Below are 15,327 nucleotides of genomic sequence, written 5' to 3'. Positions count from 1 at the left end.
AGACAAACTGAGCTTAAAAGCACGATGGTCTCCCATTGAATCCAGGGCCACCTCCATTGTCCTGATCCACATTTTGCCACTGGATTTAAAGGCTGTGAAGGAGGGTCGTGAGACTGGTGACTTTGTCTCCAAATCACTCGCAAGTCCATTTCTTGACTTCCTGATATCATAGGTCAGAACACTTAGGAAAGAGCCTTGATGTTCCCCCAGGGACTGGCCTAGTTGTTATCAAACAAGAACTAATAAGAACCATTTTAGATGGTTTGTTTAAAAGTATAAAACCAAACATATCCTTATTCCATTGTTAAGTCTACAGAGCTTCTCAATCCTTTCTCCCATAAAAAAAAAAAAAAAAAAAATTCCTTCAGGGAGTACGCCTATGAATATCATGTAACAAAGATGTGATTAAGGCACGTTGTAAAGGCCAGTATAATGTTCTATGAGCCAGATTTTTCCAGTGTATGAATTCTTGGGGAATAAGTTTGGCTTGATTGGAATTCACCTTATGTCCTAGGGCACCACTTAAAACACTAAATGATACTCTGGTGGTCTGAAAGTATTACTGCACCTTGCAGAAAGTGCCTAATTTACTCTTCGGGATTACTTTAAATGCACAGAGAGAATCTGGCTCACAGAGCATTTCCACTCGCAGTGTGCTTTTCAGTCATTAATCACATCTTTGTTATTTGATATCCATGTGAATACTCCTAAGTAAAAGCAGTTCTTGGTCAAAGTACATTGAAATAAAGCACTGATTATCTGATTGAGTGATTCTCACTCCTGGGTCTGTGCCATTCCAGCCTGCCTCTAGTTACCCAAGCATCATCACAGAATTGTAAAAACAATAAAAAGTCAATACAAAATCATTTCTTTTTTTATTCTATTTTTTTTAACGAATGCTATCTCACACTTTTTTGGGAGGAGATGGTGAATACAGGGGACTCATGCTGTAGGTCCGGAAAAACTATAAACCACTGGTTAAATTTAAAAAGTACCCACCTTGTCAGGTGTATAATTATTGAATTATAATAATTTAAAATATATTATTTACCTTTCCTCCATAAAGCACAGTGACTTGGGAAATCTTGGCTTGGGGTTTTACATTACAAATAGTAGTGGTTAGAGAAGTTTGTCCAGGTTTGTCCTCATGTAAGGAAATTCGAACAGGAAACAGTAACATGTTTGTGTGTTGTTCGGGTGAGGGTTTTGTTTGTATTTTTTGGGGGGAGGGATTTATATTTCGGATTTAATTTGGCTACCAAATGGACGATACGTTTTCTTAAACTTCCTTTTCGTTAATGAATCAACTGAAAACGTCCTAGGAAAACGAGAATGGTTTTGAGTTGAACAGCCATCCTATAAAGATCTATTATGGGAAAAGAGCAGGGAGGGAAAGGAAAGCGCAGGGGACAAGAAAAGCACCAGGAAGGAAAGAAGGAAAGGAGAAAGGGAGTGAAGGAGGGAGGAAGAGAGGGAGGAGGGAAGGGGAAAAAAAAAAAGAAAGAGGCGGGAACTAGAGGGAGAAAGAAGGAAGGAGTGAGGAGCGACTTATTTGAATAGCGCCTCATTGTGCAGCCAGGCTCCTCCCAGCTGCCGCTTCGGAACCTACTTGTGAATCAGCCGAACGCAAGGAGGGAGAACGTAATTCTATGCCGGGCACAGATGACAGAGAGGCGAAGAAACACTGTTCTACTATTAAGCATGGAACATTAGACCTAATAAAAGCCGGGTTCGGGTCACCGGGATGGAGGAGCTGGAGCTGCTGTCTCCAAGCCTGGCTCCCGACTCTCCCACTTCGGTCTCTTCCTCCGCCTGTCTCCTCCTTTCCCCGGGGCTCTGCTGAGTTCATTCACTGGGATTGGTTTCAAATGACGCCATCGCTTTATTTTTAAACCAATGACCTCATCCTAGCTTGAAGTTTCCTGACCAGCGACTCTTTCTCTTTTTCCCCTTAACCCTCCCCCTCCCCCCTGCCTTTTCCCCCACTTCTGTGTATCCCTGCTTTTTTTTGGGGGGAGGGAGATTTAATTATTTGAGAGAAAAAACTATTATTGTTCATCTCCCCCCCTCCCCCTTTCACTTTCTCCTCAAGTGTCTTTTCCTCCCGAAGTTTTTCATCCTTTTAGACTTTTTTTTTTTAAAACTCTAGGCAGGTTGGGGGTGGGAGAAGAAGAGTTGCAAATTTCCTCTCCTCCTAACCCTCCCATCGCTAAGCCTCGGAGAAGGAGAAGATAATAGGGAGAAGAGGAGGAGGAGAGAAGCCGGGCCGGCGTTGGCGGCGGCGGCGGTGGCTGCTCCTCGGAAGGGGAAGAGCCCCCGGGAGACGGACGCGGGTGACAACTTTCGTTTCTTCCCGGGCGAGCGAGGGGAGCGCCAAAGAGAGGAGGGGGAAAGTAAGTGGGGCGCCGCGTTGGGTCGGTCTTTCCCTCGGTCAGGCGGCCGAGGGGTGAGCGGAGGCGCCGCAGGGGGGCCCCCGGCCGGGGACCCCGGGAGCGGCAGCGCGCCGCGGCTCCCCGCGCGGGCCCAGCCTGCGCGGCGCGGCGCGGCGCGGACACCTCGGGGCGCCCGGCGCGGCTGCTCCTCTCCCGGGGCTTCCATTCGCTGCTTCCCTGCCCCAGCCACCGCTTCTAGAGGGGAGGGGTGGTCTTGGGGCCGGGAGGAGTCCGTAGGCCTCTGCCGGGGGGTCCGGGAGCACTCCGGTGAAGAGGAGCCGCAGTTCCAGGAGCGAGGGCAGGGGTCGGCGCCCCTCGCCCGCGCTTCCCTCGGAGTCGCTGCTCGCGCCCAGCCGGGAGGCGCCGCTGCCCCCGGGGGGGGGGGGCGGCCCGGGCGGCGCTGCTCCTTTCCAGGCGCGCCGCTCTGCCCCGCGCCTCGCGCTCCGGCTGCCGGGGCTGGGGGCATCCAGGGCTCTCGCTAGCGCGCTCCGCTCCCCGGGGAGTCGCGCGCGGGCTTGGCGAGCGAGGGCGGTGACACGCCCCACTCCGGCCTGGGGTCGCGCTGCCCGGGACTGCGCCTCAGGTGGCGGGCTTCGGGCTCTGGCCGCGGTTTAGGCAACAATAACCGCGACTCGCTTTTCTGCTACCCTTTGAGGTCGGCCGCGCGCCCGCCTCCCCGCCCTCCGCGGGGCGATCGGCCCTTGCACCCGCCTGGGCCCCGGCTGGGCTCTGGGGGCGCCGGCGCGGAAAACGAGCCCAGCAGCCTCGTGCGCGTCGCGCCCGGCGGAGGGCGCGGAGGCAAAGGGGAAAACGCCAAGTATCCGCGACATAAACACAAAGTAATGGGGGGGGGGGCACTGGCTGCTGGGATCCAGGTGGGCGATGGGGGCGGGGGGCGCCGCCGTAGCAGCTCTGGGCACCGCATTGCAGGAGGCGGCGTTTACAGTGAAACTCCCAAGTGACCGGAGTTCTCCGGTGGAGACGGTGCGTGTCAGCCAGACCTCGTGTACAAAGGCGCGGAGGTGGGAGATGGGCTTGGAGCGAAGGCCGCCTGAAAGGGAGTCACGTTATGATTCCGGGAGAGCAACGCGGAGGAACTAGGTCTCCCGGAGCAGGCGGAGAAGTCTGTGTCCTAGAGGAGAGATGCTCGTGCTTAGAACCAATGAAGAAGCAAAGGAGTCTGGTTTTCATGTTATTCTTGATGGAAACTGTTAACTTTGGAAAAATTAAAAGCGAGTGTTTTTAAAAACAACAAACATTTTGCTGTGACAAGATCTTTCCAAAAAGTGTGTTGATAGCCGGCTCCTCGGAGCAATTTGTGGGTTAGGCGCTGTGTTATTTCATTAAAGTTATTCTAATTGCCAGGGGCTAACATCTCTGATTTTGTACTCAGCAGATGTGACTTCCTTTTTTTTTTTTTTTTTTTTTTTTTTTTTTTTTTTTTTTAAGAAATCTCAGTGGAGGAAAGATGGAGAACAGCCTGTTGTATAACCTGATTTGGGGAGTGTTCTGGGTCACCAGTTACAAGTGTACTCTCTTGAGCCTATAAGAAAATGCCGGACATAACCTTTGAAACCCTTTGCTTCTCCAAGATTCGTCCCCACTGCCACTTTGTGGTGATTTCTCAATTTGCCCATAAAAATGAAGAAAACTCATTCAGAAAATGGTCAGACATTTTGTCTTGCTGATTTTTTTTTTTTTTTAGTAGAACTTCATTTTCTAGAGGAGGACATGCTGGGAAAAGAATGCCTATTTGTATGTTGGGAATTTATAGGGCTGACTGTGTGTATCGTGGAAATTTAACTTTTTCTTGAAAGTATGAGGAAAACAACCATTTTTCCTATTTCAATCTAACTGAATTAACCATATTAACAAATTGACTCAAACCCAGATTTACATGGCAGTTGATCACTGTGGGTTTTTTTCCTTAATCCCCCCCCAAAAATCTGGGGGGTGTGAAATGTACGTAGTAATAATCAAGAAAAACCTGCTGGCTTTGTAAATGGCAAAAAGTGGCGGTGAGAAATCAATTAAATTTCTTTATCAAGAGACTGTTGGCAAAATATTGACCACACACTTTTATATTTGTCAAAAAAAACATTTTTCTTCAAACATGAAATTTATCAAGTAGTTTATATGGAATGTTAGTATTTAAAAATTTTTATTACATTGAGTTTGAGCTGCAGCAGGCTTAAAATACATCCCTCCCTAAATGAGGTTTATACAGAATCATTCTAACTGAATAGACCAAAAATACATAGAGCAAATAATAATAATTTGAAACCAGGGTTCTTGTTTCTGCTAATAAAATAAATAAAAACAAAAAGTGATGACTTTATGTTGACAAAGTCAGTCCAAATACCGGCAGTGTAAATTTGGAGCTTAACCTATCATTTTACTAATATGATATAGAAAATTTTTCAAACTGTGAGCAATGAGACAGTAACTAAAAGTTGAATATATGGTCTTTGGTCTTGGAGATACACATATTTTATTTGGGTGTTTCTATTCCAACTCTTGGAATATTGCTGTTCCAATAAAATATTGTGTTGGGAGAGGGGAGGGAAAACAGAAGGGTAGAGTTTCACAATTCTACCATCCTCTGGACTGAATGATGGTGGATTCTTGTTCTTTGGTGTAAAGATTCAATTTAATTTAATAATAATTTAGTAAGCATCTATTAAATCATTGTGCTAGGTGATAGGGATACAAGGACATAACCTAAATAGAACCTGGCCTCAGGGAGTTTGAATTCTGATTGGGGGATTGAACAGGTACAAATAAATAAAGATAATTTCAGATATTACCTATCCTGAGGCTTGAAGGAATTCTAGGAATTCTGGGAGCTGAAGTCAGGAGGGAATGCATTTTAGACAGGGGATCTAGATATAGAGGCTAACTGGTAAAAAAGGATGGAGTAATGTCTATTGAATTTATTTTATGTAAAACCAGTAATTTTGGATTTTGTCGTTTCAAAGCCTTCCTGGAATCATCTGGAAAGTCTTAAGATTTCTTTACCTTTTTTATCTTCTTCCTTTACCTCTTTACTTCCTTTTGACCCTCAGTTTTTTTTCTCTTTTAAATTCTAAAACTGTGTCTGACTATAGTTTTGGGTTTGAGTTGATGCCAAGGTCAGATTTAAGAACAGGACCCAGAGTGGCTGCTGGCCTTGGTCAGTGACTGGGAGCAGAGCCAGCATTGGTGTTTTGGGTTTGTTTTGCTGTTGTGATATCTTCCTCTTCTCATTTCCTCCAGTTTTTTTAAATTGCTTATGCTGAGAATTTAATGGAGCTGAGCAGGTGTGTAATATGGAATGGTCTTGATCAAATAAACTTGAAGAGATGTCTAGCATTCAATTTAGTCAACCAATAATAATTTCAATTCAGGATTACATAATTGATCCTTGATAAAGTGTAATTTCTGTTGGAAAAACTGTGTTTTCCTGGATTATCAGGTAAAGTTATTGTAGTTTTTGTCACTTAAGTTCTCTAAATTAACGACCCTGGAGACCATATGGCATACAGAAATAGACGTTTTAGTGTTTACATACTTGGGCTTGGAAGAAAGGTTTTTGACAATAAAACTATAAACCAGTTTAACAAAATGTTTGAGATAAAACACTGAGAAAAAAAGTCAAACACCAGAGAAAAATGACATTTTAAGAAAGATCTATATTGTCTTCCATTTCCCTTCTGCTCTGATTTCCTGTGATTAGACAGATGGAGGGAACTGGGCAAAAAGACTCATCATAATGTAAAGTCAGTTCTTATTTTCTACTTATTTGATTATGTATGTATGACAAACTCTTAATTCCATGTTACTTTCTTTGCACTAAGCAAGCATCCTTCTGGACAACCTCCTTCTCCTATTAATTTGAACACCTGTTAATGGTTTAATCAGAATATATGTAGGTAAATATGGTAAGGAGAAAAACACTAAACTTAAAACCTATTACATTATATAAGCAAGGATATCGTAAGATAGCCCCTAGCTGCATTTTATGAATTCAAGACACCAGGCCCAGATGAATCTTGCTTCACACAAGTGGACTGGACCTCTGTGTAAATGGATTCCTTATGTAATTCGAATTTGCCCTGGATGTGGGAAAGGGAGGGAGAAAGGCAGGAAGGGAGGCCGGCACACCATTCAAGGACATGTGGGGGCCAGGGACTGAGAAGGGACAACATTGTCTGGTGGCCAGCCACGTGGGGGGCCTGACCTCAGAGGAAGAAGGGGGAGGAGGGAAAGCAGAGAAGGGCCAGACAGGGACATAGACAGGTGGGGGTTGGGGAACAATACTGGGTACCACAGCAATGATGGGGGAAACCACTCAGTGGCCAGCAGGTAGTAGGATGGTCGGATTATTAAGAGTACTGTGATTGAATGAATATAGAAGGAAAACCATCACTGTTCTCAAGAAGCTTACATTCTAATAGAGGAGACCACAAGTGGATGATGGCAAGGAAAGGCGTTTTGGTTTGGGAAAGCACAGGGACAAAGTGAGTAGAATAACTGGGCAGTTAGGTTACCTTTTCCTTCCAGAAACCACGGTAGGGTTGGTTAGATTACAGTTCCCAGATCTTGTAGATGAGTTGGAAAATGACTAGAGGTTTTATCTGGGTCTTTGCCCAGCTAAATAGTGAGAAGTTACCAATCAGCATAGCCCAGCACCAGGACAGGATTTCCATAACACAGTCTCTGGAAGTCCAGTGGGAAGATGTCAGAGCGGGGGTGACAGATTGGGAAACGCCTGCCATGGAGGAGTATTGTCACATCTGGGACTTAACAGAGAAGTTAATGTTTACAAGCCATCTAAAACCGGTGTAATTTTTAACAGCAATTGTCCCTTCTCTGCTACTGCATCACTGCAGAAACGGAGACTTCTTTTTCTTTTCTTTTTTTGTTTCTTTTGTTTTATTTCATGAGTTTCCATGTTCAAAGAATTCTTCACTAAGTGACCAGTCTAATTGGGGATGAGTTGCTGGATACTTAGCCAGACTGGTCCTTGGAAAGCAGACCAAATCTGTTGCCAGGACCACATTTGAAATTTTTTCTTTGAAGGTTATTGCAGTAGCCTCCTAATTGACTGCTGCTTTAAATCTGTCCTCATTCTCTCTGATCAGGCTATTATAGAGATTTTCCTAAAGATTAAGTTAGCCATTTCACTTCCCCGAATGTGTCATGCTACCTCTAAGATCAAATATAGATCTTATTTTGGCCTCTTAGGCACTTTACAACTCGATCCTTTCCTTAACTTTGGTCTTCTTGCATCTTTATCGCCTTCTTGCATATAGTTCATTCATAGTGGCTTATTGATGTTCCTCATAGAGAGTTCTCCATTCACCATTTCTGTGCCTTTGCATTTTCCCATGCCTGTAATTCTTTCTTCCTTTACCTCTCTCTCTCTCTCTCTCTCTCTCTCTCTCTCTCTCTCTCTCTCTCTCTCTCTTTATCTCCCTTCTCTGATTTCCTTCAAAAAACAATTCAAATGCCATTTCTACAAAAGGCCTTTGCTGGTCCCCCATCCCCAACCCCCAGTGTTTTCATCTATAAGGTTACCATATATCTACTTTATATGTCTCTTGTAGTTATTTATATAGTAATTATCTTTTTCCTTAGAATATAAGCTTTACTTATTCTTTTGTATCTTCAGAGCTTATCTTAGTGCCTGACACATAGAAATGACACTCCTGAATGTTCCTGTGTTTGATTGAGAACCCAAGGCCAAATGTTTGATGTAATGAAGCCCTTGAGAGTAAGACTTTGTGGAGAATCTGTAGCTAAATGAAAGGGTGGGTTACTTCCTCTTGGAAAGGGGAGTTGGTTTTATCATACATCCAAATGCAACAAGAAATATTTTCTGGAACACTTGGTTATCTCATACATAACACAGTGATCATTATACCCTTTTTCAAAGGGATCACCACAAAGATAATTTCAGCTGGGACATCAATATAGATGGTGAAGGATGATGAAAGAGAAATTTTAGGAAAAACTTCATATAAGACTTTAAAAATTAAATCAACTCATGCTTTTGTACTTAGTATACTTGTGTGGGCATAGGGAAGGATGATAAAAATATGTTGTGAAAGCATGGTTAAGGAATAAGAAACAAGAGATTCTTTGATCTTGTATCATGTGATACAAGAGACCAGAGGCTTAGAGACTGACTACATACAGAAGCCTCTTCCATGTATATATGTGTGTATATATGTGTGTGTATATGGGTATATGTGCATATATGATTTCTTCAAGAAGGATCATGAGTACCCAATAACATCACCAAAATTATTGATTACTAATGAATTAATTTCTGAATTAGCTATTTGTACAGGTATTCCTTCCACATTTTAGGAGAAGAACAGGATGTTAGGAGTGAGCCCTGAGATGTAGAGAATTCCTGTAAAAGCTTTTGACCCTGCCCTTTGTATCAGAAAAGTCTGAATTATTATGGTGTAAAAAAAAAATGTGTTGTGATTACACAATACTCTACATGTGTTTTATACATTTCTCAGTTTCTCAGCTTTTTTTGTGTTGTCTGCTGGCCAGTGTCATCTCTGGCTTCCACAAAACTCCCCCCAAATTCCCATTTAATTTCTTATGCTTACTTGTAATATATTAAAACTGGGATGCGGAAAGTTGTGGAAGAGATAACCATATAGTAAAGACGTTGTACATACTAAAGAGAAAAGAAGAAAAAATATTAATTTAGGAGGAAGAATAAAAATGATAAACTATGGTATTATGCAAATGATGTATCTCCAACCTGACCTATTTAAATAAGTGATTGTTACTGAAGAATGGAGAAATGAATAAATGAAAAGGCATTGACAGATTTTCACTTTTTCATAAGGAAATTTAGTTTGTGTAAATGAAATGCTATAGTAAGGAGAACAAAAAAGCCCAGAAACTATGTTAATTAGCAAAAGTTTGGGTCTCCTTGTTAAGCAGAGACTTACCAACCAAGGGCAAGAATAGTTTAAAATATAAATTTAGTGGTAAAATATTATAAATAAGGAAGCATAGAAGATGATGAGTAGTGTTGCCTCATAAAAAAGTGGAAGGTAATAGTTAACTGACAACTTGACAGGAGACCCCAATTAATCCAGGTCATCCCTAAGACAAAAAATGAAAAAGTCTTAATAATAATTTTTTATAAATAATTACTTTCTCCATGAATCATATTAGAACCATATTTGGAATCTTAATATCCCCTGCATGAGAAAGCAAAGAAAAAGATGGAAATTAAATTTGGACTAGATTAATATACATACTGGTCTATATGGAGGGTATTGAAAAATATATCCTTGAAGTATCTGAAAGAGGAGTGAGAGCTAAGAGTGGGGAAAAATATTAGGCATTATTATTACTGAAAAAAAATACAGCAAACAAAATATCTTTGACTAATGAACCATGACCACTTTGCTGTCTCTGTAAAATTTTTTATTAGAATAATCAAGCAATCAAATGACAAATTTTTATTATGCCTATGAGTGTGCTGAATCTGGGACATTTAAGTCAATTCATGTCAACAAGCTTTTGTTAAGAACCTGCTATGTGGTAGGCATTGAGAATTTTTTTTAAGAAGGGAAAAAAAGAAATAGACCTACAAGATATAGATAGGATTAATTGGAGATCATCTTAAAAGGAAGATACTAATATCAAGGACAATTGGGATTTTTGTAGAAGGTGGTACTTTAGCTAGTACTTTAAGGAAATCATGGGAGGCCAAGAGACAGTGATAAAGAAGAAGACAATCTAGGGTGAGGGTGAGGGAACATTCTGTGAAAATGCTCCAACAGGAGGGAGATGGAATATCTTATACAATGAACAGCTGGAAGGCTTGTGATAGAATATGAGAAAGGTAGTAAAGTGTAAGATTAGAAAGTAGAAAGAGATCATATAATGAAAGACTTTAAACACCTAATAGAGGTTTTTACAGAGACATTGGAATTTAGACAAAGAGAGAAAAATCACACCTGTGCATTATTATTTTTTCTATCTAATAATGTTTTATTTTTTCCAATTACATGTAAAGACAGTTTTTCAACATTCACTTTTCCTTTTAATTTTAAATTTTACTTTTTTAGGTTATATATGTAAATTAGTTTTTTATCTATTTCCACATGAATCACGATGGGGAGAAAAATCAGAACAAAAGGGGAAAATCATGAAAAAAAAAAGGTGAAAATAGTATATTTTGGTCTGTATTCAGTCTCCATAGTTCTCTCTGGATGCAGATGGAATTTTCCATCCAAAATTTATTGGAATTGCCTTGGATCACTGAATTGCTGAGAAGAGCTAAGTCTGTCATAGTTGATCATCTTACTATTGCTGTGTACAATGTTTTTCTGGTTCTGTTTGTTTTACTCGCCATCAGTTCATGGAAGTCTTTCCAGACTTTTCTGATATGGGCCTGTTCATCATTTCTTATAGAAAAATAATCCATTACTTTCATAAACCATATCTTATTCAGTCATTTCCCAATTGATGGGCATCCACTCATTTTTCTACTCTTTGCCACTGCAAAAAGAGCCACTATCAATATTTGCATCCTAGTAGGTACTTTTTTTTTTTTTTTTTTTTTTTTTGCATAAATGGGTCCTTTTCCTTCTTTTTTGATCTCTTTGGAATACAGACCTAGTAGTGACACTGCTGGATCAAAGGGTATGCACAATTTTATTGCTCTTTGGGAAAAATTCCAAATTGCTCTCCAGAATCAATATTCACTTTTATAAGATTTTGAGCTCTACATTTTTTCTCCCTCCCTCCTCCCTAAGATGGCAAGCAAGCGGATAAAGGTTGTTCTTATACAATCATAGCAAACATATTTCCACATTAGTCATGTTGTGAAAGAATCAGAACAAGAGGGGGAAAACCATAAGAAAGAAAAAAAGTGAAATTAGTCAGCCTTCATAGTTCTTTCTCAGGATGTTGATAGCATTTTCCATCATGAGTTTTTGGAATTGTTTTAGACCATTGTATTGCTGAGGAGAGCTAATTCTATCAAAGTTGATCATTCACTTCAGACCCATGCTTTAGGAAGATCACTTTGACAGTATAATGGCACATGGATTGGAGTAAGGAGGGACTTGAAGCAGGTAGACCAACCTGAAGACTACTGCATTTTATAGTCCAGGTGTGAGGTGATGGAAACTGTGCCAGAGTTGAAGCTGTGTCAGAGGAGAGAAGGGGGGTACGCTTATAAGAGAAGTGGCTGAGATGGAATCCACAGGGCTTGGCAAATCTCCGGTATGGGTTGAGTGATCTTGATAAGTAGAGGATAACATCTAGATTGTGAAAGGTTTATACCGGGGGTATGCAATGATAGTAATGGGGAAATTTGGAAGAGAACAGAATTGGAGGAGAGAGAAAGATAATGAGCTCAGTTTGGAATATGTTCCAAATATGTTCGAATATGTTCGGTTTAAGATGTCTGAGAGATAGCCAGTTCAAGATGTCCAGTGGGCAGTTTTTAGAAGACTTGAAATCAGTAGGAAGAACAGCTACGAGAATCACCTGCACAGCAACAATAATTGAATCCTTGGGAGCTGATGGATTGCCAAGCTAGATCACTGATAATTTAGAAGGAGTAAACAAGAGGGTCCATCACAGAACCATAGAGGACATACACAGTAAGTCAGTGTGAACAGGAGGAAGATCCAGCAAAGGAGACTGAAAAAGAAGAGATCAGACAGGCAGGAGGAGAACCAGGAAAACTTAGAGAGAAGAAAGTCTCAAAAAGAGGGTTATTGATAGTGGCAAAGATGGCCAAGAAGTCAGGAAGGACTGAGAAGAGGCTCTGAGGAGTGGAAATTTAGAGATCATTATGGCTTTGAAGGGAACAGTTTCAGGTGAATGAGATTGGAAAACAAACCACAAGGGAGTTTTTGGTTTCTTACTTTACCATTTAATGCCTCCTCCATCCTGAGGATCTGAGCTAGGTTTCTGCCTAGAGGAAATACTAAGGGGAAGGGACTGGTGCCATCTGGGTTACCGATTCTATTGGACATAATCTTTCCTCCCAGAGAGTTTTTATTATTATTTTATTAGTTATTTATTATTCTAATTTAGTTGTTCTCTTTTTAAATTTCCACATGGATCAGCGGATTTGGTATCTGCTTCTTCCTGTGGGATGTGGTAGCATCCAGCCTGTTACTGCTGTGGGAATACCAGAAGGGGGTCCCCCTAGACCTGTGAGGTTGCTGGCACTGGCCAAGCCCACCATTGCTGCTTGGTTTGGAGGGTAGGAATGCTAGGTGCGAGATGGAAATAGTACAGTTGTGTTTTGTGAGGTTTTTACCTTGTGTGGCACTTCTGTCTTACAAATTATTGCCATCTGCTTATCTTGTGGTTATAGTTTTAGTTATTCTGTATTTGGGGCCTAATGGCCTTTTCTGAGGTTTCTGCATTGAAAATATTTGCAGAAAGCAACTTGACACTCAGATGATTCCTAATTCCTCATTTTATAAGGAATGGTACCTGTAAACCCATAATAGAAATGAACCCACTGTTAAATTATTTACAGATATTATGCTTCTTCATGTATTTAGACTTCAACAAATGTTTAACTACTCACTATGTTCAAGGCACCCTGCTAGACTATAGGAAAACAAATAAAAGAATAGTAATCCCTTCTTTCAGATAGATGGGGGTGCAGTAGATACAGTGCTGGTCCTGGAGTTAGGAAAAACTGAATTCAAATCCAGGCTTAGATACTTATCTATCTATCTATCTATCTATGGTAATTTTTTTTGCTTTTGTTTTTAATTTTTTTAATTAAAGCTTTTTCTTAAAAAAAAAAAAAAATCTGGGCAGCTAGGTGGTGCAGTGGATAGAACACCAGCCCTGAAGTCAGGAGGACCTGAGTTCAAATGTGGTCTCAAACACTTAACAATTCCTAGCTGTGTGACCCTGGACAAATCACTTAACTCCAATTGCCTCAGTGGGGAAAAAAAGCTTTTTTTATTTTCAAAATATATACATAGATAACTGTTAACATTCACCCTTGCAAAACCTTGTGTCCCAAATTATTTTTTCCTCCCTTTCTCCCACCCCTTCCCTTAGAGACAATATATGTTAAACACGTACAAATCTTCTATACATATTTCCACAATTGTCATGCTGCACAAAAAAAAAAAAAAAATCAGATCAAAAACAGAAAAAATGAGAAAGAAAACAAAATGCAAGTAAACTACAACAAAAAAAGTGAAAATACCACATTGTGATCCATACTTGGTCCCTAGAATCCACTCTTAGAGTGCAGATGGCTCTCTTCATCACAAGACCATTGGAAGTGGCCTGAATCACCTCACAGTCGAAAAGAGCCACATCCATCAGAATTGATCATTGTATAAACTTCATGTTTATGTGTACATTATTTAGCTTTGTGACCCTGAGCAGGGCATATAACTTCTAGAGATCTGCCTCATCTGCAAAAAGGGATAATAATAGCACCTCCCTTTCCAGAGTTGTTATGAGGATCAAGTGAGGTAATAAATAACATAAATGTTACTGATAATTAAAATGAGAAATAAATAATAAATGAGATAATAAATTGCAAAGCCCTTAGCTCAGTGTCTGGCAAAAGGGGTTTATTAATAAATGCTTATTTCCTCTTCCTTCAGGGAGCATAGTTTCTTTCTACTAATCAGATTCTACCTCTACATAGCTAAGTAAATGCAAGGTAATTTGAGGAGAAACATGGAGGAGTTCTGGGCAGGCTTCACAGTGGAGGTGGCATCTGAAAAGAGCCCTGAAGGAAGATAAGAATTCTGAGAAATAGATAGAGGAGGGGGAGGGAGACAGATGAGGAGAAAGGAGGTGGGAGAAGAAAGAGAGAGACAGAGAAGAAAAAGACAAGGAAATAGAAAGAGAGAGACAGGGAAGAGAGACAAAAAGACAGGGACAAAGAGAGAACAGAGACAGAGAGACAGAAAAACAGGACAGAAGAGAGAAAGAGATAGAGACAGAAGAGAGACAGAGACAAAAGAGACCCACAGAGAAAGACAGAAGACAGAGAGGAGAAAGAGGAATAGAGAAAGAAACAAGAGAATGGAGGGGAAAAGCTCCCGTTCTGGGCATTCTAAGACTTGAGTGAATCCACAGACAGGAGATGACATGTTCGGTTTGGAGAACAGTTCCTTGTCTGTTTGACTGCACTGCCGAGCTCTTGTGAAATAAGGCTGGAAAGGTAGATTGAAGCCAGATTTGTGTAGGGCCTTAAATGCCAGGCCGAGGAATCTGTATTTTATCTCAGAGGCAGTCCAAAGCCACTGAAAGCTTTGACGGGGGAAATGACCTGATTAATCTTGTACATTAGGAATATGTTGTTTGGGGAGTTCTGTGGAGGATGATTGAGGCGGGACTCGTGCTGAAAGGAGGGAGCCTGGGAAGCTGTTGGAGTACTTCAGGCAGGGGTTCATTAAAACTTGAATTATATTGATCTGTGCCAGTGAAGAGAACAGGACTGAGATTGTAGCGAGAAACTGATGGGACTTGGCAGCCTGACGACTCTCTCTGTGGGGTGAGAAAGAGAGAGAAAGGAAGACTTGGAAATGATTCTTGGGTTTTGAACCTGGATGATTGAAGAGGATGCAATGGTACCTTGATAAGAAATAGGAAACTCAGGGGTTGGGCAGGTTTAGAGACAAAAAAGGTGAATCCCTATTGGATATGTTGAGTATGAAGTAAAAAGAGCAATAGATGAATTAGAGGAGATGGGTTCAAATCCAGTCTCAGTCATGATATTTGTAATATTGAGCAAGTTATTTAATCTCTTAGGTCCCTGGTTTTCTAATCTACAAAATGAGGGTGGGAAGAGTTAAACTGATATATATATATATATATATATATATATATATATATATATATACACACCTAATGTACCTTTTGG

At 40.9% G+C, this 15,327-nt stretch overlaps 1 protein-coding gene across 1 annotated transcript in view; it reads left to right on the top strand.

The window, feature by feature from the left end:
* The first annotated feature begins 1,502 nt into the window (after positions 1-1,502).
* The window catches only part of DUSP16 (dual specificity phosphatase 16), a 102,456-nt gene continuing 88,631 nt past the window's right edge, over positions 1,503-15,327 (top strand). The window contains exon 1 of the mRNA XM_003771273.4: positions 1,503-2,393. The gene's annotated coding sequence lies outside the window, so the exon portion shown is untranslated. The remainder of the gene's footprint in view (positions 2,394-15,327) is intronic.

This window comes from Sarcophilus harrisii, chromosome 5 (genome assembly GCF_902635505.1).
Source record: "Sarcophilus harrisii chromosome 5, mSarHar1.11, whole genome shotgun sequence".
NCBI lineage: Eukaryota > Metazoa > Chordata > Mammalia > Dasyuromorphia > Dasyuridae > Sarcophilus > Sarcophilus harrisii.
This window is presented reverse-complemented; position numbering and strand designations above follow the sequence as displayed.